Raw genomic sequence first — 7,790 nt, 5'->3', positions numbered from 1 at the left:
TTTCTCTTCTCTCCTTCCAACCTTTGTCAGTTACACTATTACCTTTACTTGGTCCAGGTTTATAATCTTTACATTCTATTCTGTAACTATACAATCTTCCATGGTTTCTCTGTGCAGTGATTCTAAAAATTGTGACCCTTTTGACAATGTTTTAATATTATGACTTTAACACACGCTCTCAATACATCCAAATATTGGTGTTGAACACTTAGAGATGGAGCACTACTGTTCAAAAGAAACCTGTTCACGCATGAAGGTCAAATGGATTGCATTTTCTTACACTTTTCCTTATGCTGGAAATCATGTTGCATTTTAATTTGCTTCATACTTGGAGCTTAACTTTCTAACAAAAATCTTTCCACCTCTGACATTGCTTATCTTCCTTTCTTTCTTCCACTCCCACCCCATTATTTCTATTATATCTATTAATAACTCTGCCTTCATCCTGTACATTTGGGGCTCCATTTTACCTGTAAATGAGGTCTTACTCACTTTCTCTTTTCCAGAAAGCCAGTAAATTCTATGAATGATTCCTCTCTCCTATTCTCTTTTGTATATCTTTACTCTTGTTTCAGTATGAGTTTGGAGGAAGGAAATGTAAATACATGAGTTAAGTCATCCATCTTGAATAAGACAAAGCAAGAATTTTTAAAAAGTCTCAAATTCCACTGTTTCTTTGAAGGCATTTTCAATGTATGGGTGCCAGTTTCAGCAACACAAGGCAACTCTTAGTTTTCTAATTAGCCAGAGGCAGGTAGAGTAGTGTATAACCCAAACCACAAAACCAAATCCTAAAACTTGCCAGAAATGGTGTTCATCACTAATTTTGTAACAAGGTACTTAAGTCTAAAAACTTAACCTTTACATTACTATAGGCCAGTCCTGGCTAAGAAGGGGAGGAACTGAAGGAAGACTCCAGGGTCCATGGCAGAGCTACAGGGTTAGGCTTTTTAATGGCTCACCCTTTTTTCGGTGTTTCCCCAGAGAACTGGGACTGCTAATAGGCCAAGGGAAGCCAAGATAACACAGTGGGTAATGATTTTGGATCATTTTGCATCCAGGAATTCTGATACTTCATACGTGTGATTGTTTTACTACTTCATTTCTTAAGCTTCAGCTTTCTCATCTGTAAGGTAGGGGTAATAATCGTGCCCACCTCATAGAGTTGTTCTAGCAATTCAGTGCACTAATACATGTAAAATGCTTGGTGCCAACACAGGAAGCATGCAGTGAACGTTAGCTACTTTTATAACAAAACTTGCGTTCTGAATATATACAATCCTCTATGGGAAATTCCAGAAAAAAGAAGGTATGTGGTCCCCAACCTTGCCGAGTTCTTAGTCTAAGGAATGGCCAATATTTTCATTCTATAGTGCTTCACATATGGCAAGAGTTTAATGGATATCTGTTGGATAAATAATTGAATAATCTTTGGTTTTGAGGAAGACGTGGCTCCTCCTCATGAAATTTGTCTAAAGTTAAGAATGTGAGGGAGATCCTCTCAGGGAATACTCAAATAGAAATAAAATATATATTATATAAACAAGTACTGAGTACATTTAATCACAGTCCATTCATATGATAATTCTTTCAACCAATATTTGTTACTTACTAACTATATGAAGAAATTATGTTAGGACATTTAACAAGATACAGTTTCTGCCTTCAAGAAGCTTAAGTCTAATAGGTGAGATTCATACACAGAGCTAAATACATTGGAGTGAGGGTGTTACTGACCAGTTGGGGAAAGGCAGTTTTCCACGTTGCGTCATTCTCATGTCCAAGTCCTCTCTCTTCCTTGGTCACCATCTGTCTCTCATGATGTGTCTGTAGCAAAGCTTATTTCCGAAGTAATAATAAAAAAAAATCATGTGGACTGTGTCTAAAAAAAAAATAGAGATGGATACATAACTCCCCATCTCCAAGACAAACCCATGGATTTAATCTCTCTGTAGGCAAATGAACTTCCTAGAGAATACACATTGTTCCCACTGACTTCCTAATCCTCGCCATTCATTGGCTTCTTTCCTCTGTGATGGAAACCTTCACTCCGTTAGTCATCCTATAAGTGCATGCCTATGAGGAAGTTGGAAAATTATTTTACTTGCATACTTGCAAATTCTACCATTACCTCAAACTCTGTTATATTTCTGGAGGTAGAGAATGATGTGGAGGAAAAAAACAACTTTGAAGTTAGACAAACATTAAGTCCAAATCTTTGCTCATCTTCTTACCAAATGAGTGACCTTGGACAAGTTATCTTAATCTCTTGGAGTCTGTTACCTCTTACATAAAATGAAAATAATAGTGCTGTGTCAGAGACAGCTAGTTCTTTCCCCAAATACAGCCTATCCTTTACCGTAGTAGTAGAATTTTAATCAGGTCACGAAGTTGCCTACATAGAAAAAGCCTTCCTTGGCCATTGGAATACATTCTGGTTAAAGGGATGGAGGTGGCAGCAGTGGTGTGCTGGTAAATGTTTAACTGGCTCTACACACACACACACACACACACACACACACACACACACAAACACACTCACACACATTCACACAGAGCGTGTATATGTAAGCACATACATTTATTATAAATTTTACTGATATTAAAGATACAAAATTTACAAATAATAACAGAATATACAGTACTCTATCATAAGTTCTACGTAGCCAATTGAATCTTACAGAATGCTTTGGTTGGTTGTTGCTGAACTCTTAAATCTGTATGCAACCTATGATTGCAGTTCAACCATGATTTGACAAATGGAGTTCCATTCCAATTCACTAACTCCTTTCCCAATAAATTTATTGTCATTTAATATGAAATGTGATCTACTATTAAACTATTTTTCACCCTCATAGAAATTATATTCATTTAACTGAAATCTCTTTCAGCTTTAGCACCACATATGTCGAAACCTCACTCATTTGTCAATGAGGTGAATGACTTCTGTGCTGAATTGGATAATAGTTTTCAAATATGGGAAGAGTATTCTCTTAATGTTTTGTGCCATGTATAATGTGATGGCCACATACATGCCATATTTTCAGGTTTAATCTGAATTTTTAACATTTTTTTCCATCACATTCTTAAGTTTAGACAAATAAAAAATAATAAATCAAACTCTGACTTTAACATTTGCTGATTTTCAAAGTGTAAATATTCTCATAATGGCTGAGTTCAAACTACCAGCATGAGGTCACTGAACACAAAGTTGGGAAGAAATATGTAGTGTTTCCACCTTATGAACACAATAGATGTAATTTCATATGTTATTTAGAATTCTCTAAATTGTCTATTTATACTGTTTTATTACCATTCTTACCATATTCTCTCTTTCTCTCTCTCTTTGTATGTTGTCAGTCACATGTATCATCTATCACTACTAGAAGGTAAGTTCCATGAATACAGGAATACCATTTTGACAAATAACAAAACAATAAATCAAACCCTGACTTGTAGCTTTTGCTGAATGTTTTATTCATCATGGCATCATCCGGTAGCACTTATTTCATAAAAGGTGTTCAAACAAATATTTGTTGAATGAATGAATGTGTTGCAAATATTTTCCCAGACTATAATTATTTTGTTATTTTATTTATGCTTGTGATTTTTGCTATACAAAAATATTAAGTTGTATATTGTCAGATATGTTTGTCTTTTGAGTTATTGTGTCTGCGTTTTCTCTTCTATTTAAGAATGCCTCTCTTATCCCAAGGTTGATTATTCTCCTGAATTTTTCTAAAAGTTTTATTTTTTTGCTTATGTTTAAATCTGGAATCCATCTGGAATTTATTTTTGTATATGACATGCATTTCTTCCAGATGGCTAGCGCATTGTGCCACTTCTGTAAATAAATTATTTTTCTCTGCTAAACTGAAATTCTACCTTTATGGTACATTAAGTTCCCATGCATGCTGGACTCGCTTCCTGATTTGCTAATTTGTTCCATTATCTATTTGCCTACTTCTGAACCTTTATGATACTCTTTTGATACACTGACTTTATCTATGTAGCTTTGCTAACAATTGTTACCCCAATAAACTTTAATTAAAAACAAAACAAAACAAAACAAAAAACCCTATGAAGTAGGTACTATTAATACCCTCTTTTTACTGGTGATGAAATGAAAGGGGCAGAGGGCTTAAGGAACACATTCTGCACTATACCACCGATAGCAGAGCGTGGTACGAACCGGGGAGCATGGTTCCAGAGCCCACATTCTTATTCATTAGGTCAAACTCCCTCTCGGCATAGCATGTGACCCTTTACTGTGCTTTATAAAAAATAATTTTCTTAGCTATCCTTGGTACTTCTTCTTCTTCTATTGTCTTCTTTGAAATAATTTTATTCAGTTCCCAAACAAAAACAAACCTCTTTATGGGGGTTCTAAGTAGAATTGCATTAACTTTATGCATTAATTCTGGGAGATATATGTTTTATGAGTTAAGTTTTTCTATTTAGAAACATGATAAACTTTTCTGTATGTTCATGTCTCATTTCATGTCTTCTTCATTAAGTTTATAGTTTCCTTTCTATAGGTCCTGTACTTTGTAAAATTTTATCCCAAGTATTTTATAAGTTTTGTCATAGTTGTGAATGAAATTTTTCCCCACTGTTAAACATATGGAGCAAACCTATCGATTTTTTTTGTTTGCGTGTGTTGCGTATGTATGTAGTGTGGAGTCACCTTATCAAATTCTCTTATTCTAGCTTTTTTTTGGTCACTTGTGTTTTCTAAGAACACAATTATATCACTCGCAAGCTCAGATGATATTGTTCTCTCTCTTCCTCCCTTCCTCTTCCCTTCCTACTTTCCTCCTTCATCTAACCTACTTTTTGGTTACCCAGTGTTAAAATTGGTATAGAAAAGGGATGATAAATTCTTGTTTCTTTCTTTTTTATTTACTAGCTTTCAAGATGATGAATTTTCTATAATTCTCTGAAGGTGATCAAATTGGTGTCTTTCAGTTTTTAAAACGCTGTAGTAAAATACACATAACATTAAATTTACCATTAGTGACATTTAGTACATTTACAATGTTGTACAACCATCACCACTATCTAGTTTCAGAACATTTTTGTCACCCCTAAAGGAAACCCCCTATTCATTAAGCAGTCACTCCATTTTCCTCCCATCCCCCAGTCGCTGGCAACCACTAATTTCCTTTCTGTCTCTATGGATTTGCCTAGTCTGGATATAAGTGGAATCATACAATGTGTGGCCTATTGTGCCTGGCTTGATCGATTAGTTTTAAAGATATTATGAATTCATGGATTTAAACATATTTGATAGGTTCCAATCAATAATAACTATTATTTATTTTTGAGGCTCAAATTTTTCTATCTTTGGACAGTATGAGCCTCTTCGTTTCTGGGTTCTTTTGACACCATCATACTATTCCTTATTTAGTATTACAAGATATTCTAGGTTTTTCCTGCATATTTCTGGCTGCAGAACTAAAATTAGCCATTTCTCTAAGAAACAGGTTTCTTTTAGTGAGAAATTGTATTTCAAGACCACATTTTGGGTACTAGATTAGCTCATTACAATTGGGTTGGATATTGTTTCTAGGCCTTTTCAGTGGAGAAAGCTACTATATATGTTTAAATCAACATTTATTTTTTTCTAAGGTAAAATACCTCGTGAGTTTTTAGTGATATTTCCAATTCAAATTCAGGTCACAGGTTTTTACTTAGCCTCTTCTTTATTGCAATTGCATCTCCTTTTTTTCATGCTATGAATGTTGGTTCCTAAGGGAACAGGGAATAATAGAATTAGAACATCCTATGATTACTCATTTGTTTTATCATATATATCACACATACAATAGTCTCAGTAAAACAATACTATTTACTGAGGATCATTTGATTTTTTTGCATTATGCTTTCCCTAGTCCCCCTCATATTTTTTTATAATTGTAATGTCTATATTGCCTAAGCATATAAACATTACACACTAGACTCTCTTCCTTTTAACTCTCACTTAGTCTTACTTCTACAAATAATTATATACCCTATATTTAATGTTCATCAATAGTCCTTATGTCAATGTCTCTCAATCATTTTGATTGTTTGAAGTTCATTCTCTAGTAGATTCCTCAGAAAGGGCTCATGGGTACGATATTCTCTGAATTACTGCATGTTGATAATAGTTTACCGGCACACTTTATATTTGAAAGTCAGTTTTTCTGGATATGAAATCCTTGGCTCACATTTTCTCTTTTTGAGTTTCTTAAACATCTTACTTCCCTTTCTTTTGTTATATTGTATTGGTGTTGAAAAGTTTGATGCTAATCTAATTTTCTTAACTTTGCACATCACTTACTGTTTTTGCTTAGAATAGAAGACCAAAAGATGTTTTCTTTCCTCTTCTCCTGTTTGTCCTCTCCTCCTTTCCCTTTTCTTTCTATTTTTACTATTCTAGAATATATATTGGTGTTGTTCTGGGTTGATATTCTCAGGAACAGATGTGTCCTGTAGGTTCAAATATTTTTTTCAGTTCAGGAAAGTTTCTTCAATTAGATTTTTCATATTTGTTCTGTTCCCTTGCTATGGTTTTCTTCTCCAGGATCTTTATTGTCTGTATGTTGGGTCTTCATTGCCTATTTTAATATGTGTCACTTTTTCTTGAATCTTTCTTAAATCTCTCCACATACCTTTTATTTTTAAAAGTTAAGCAAATTCCTCCTCTTAACATTCTATTTCTCTGAAGACATAATCTACTGTGTTTATTAGATCTAGGTTAGTCTTCAATTTTGAAATGATTATTTTTCCTTTCCTTTCTAATTCTTTCCTGAGACCTATAATCTCATTTCTGATTTTTTCCCTAAGCTTGATTTGTAATTCTTTCAACTATTATCTTGTTTTCTTGATGTCCTTTAGCTCATTTTGAAATAGTTTTGACAGTTTTCATCTGTTCTGTAAGCATGCGTGAGTGCTTTCATTGTCTATAAAGTGGATCTGAAAGTGCAGTTCAAGACCCTTTCAGATGCACTGCAAGGTAAAAATTATTGTCATGATATTACTAAAATGTTATCTTTCTCTTTCACTGTGTTGACATTTGCACTGATAGTTCAAAAGCAATGATAGGTAAAATTACTATTATTTTATTATGAATCAAAGCAGTGGCACCAAAATGTACTAATAATCATTTTATCTACATTTTTTTAAAAGTCAGTTTCACTTAAGAATGTCCTCAATGAAACAATAAAAATTATTAATTTTATTAAATCTTGTCCCTTGAGTACAAATATTTTCAATGACTTGTGTATGACAAAATGGGAAGTATAGATGAAACACTTGTTGCATACTAAAATATGATGGTTGCAGGAAAACTATTGTAATTATTTGAATTGCTAACTAGCCACTTTTTTTTTTAATTGGAACACCATCTTTATTTGAAAGAATGACTAATAATAGATAAACTATGATTATTCAGACTTGGGTATTTGGTAGACATATTTTAAAAATGAACTAAATGAGTCTAAAACTTTAAGGAAAATAACTAATAGTATTTGTTGCCAATGATAAAATTTGAATTTTAAAGCGAAACTTGTGTATTTGCCACCATGAGCTTTACAGTGTCCTAATCTTCAAAGACTCTTCAGATGAGATTGGTGGTGATATTTCTAAGTGTGACTTTTTGCTATTGTATGATGAAATGTGTCAACATTTGGAAAATATGCATAATCCAGTGAACCAAATAATCCAAATAATCAATGTATTGTTACAAAGTTATGCATGTATAAAAGACCCATCAAAGATAAACCAATGGATTTTAATAGAACAGA

General features: G+C 33.4%; 1 long non-coding RNA gene across 3 annotated transcripts in view; it reads right to left on the bottom strand.

The window, feature by feature from the left end:
- Positions 1 to 1,590: 1,590 nt before the first annotated feature.
- LOC109456352 (uncharacterized) overlaps positions 1,591 to 7,790 on the bottom strand; it is a 222,189-nt gene continuing 215,989 nt past the window's right edge. For all 3 annotated transcript variants that reach the window (XR_016020457.1, XR_016020456.1, XR_016020458.1), the window contains exons 6-7: positions 5,641 to 5,751; positions 1,591 to 1,882 (exon numbers count right to left, since the gene is read on the bottom strand). This is a non-coding gene — a long non-coding RNA (uncharacterized LOC109456352). The remainder of the gene's footprint in view (positions 1,883 to 5,640; positions 5,752 to 7,790) is intronic.

This window comes from Rhinolophus sinicus, chromosome 2 (assembly GCF_057876585.1).
Source record: "Rhinolophus sinicus isolate RSI-liver-muscle chromosome 2, RSI-T2T, whole genome shotgun sequence".
NCBI classification, from domain to species: domain Eukaryota; kingdom Metazoa; phylum Chordata; class Mammalia; order Chiroptera; family Rhinolophidae; genus Rhinolophus; species Rhinolophus sinicus.
The sequence above is the reverse complement of the archived record's forward strand: the minus strand, read 5'-3'. Positions and strand labels throughout refer to the sequence as shown.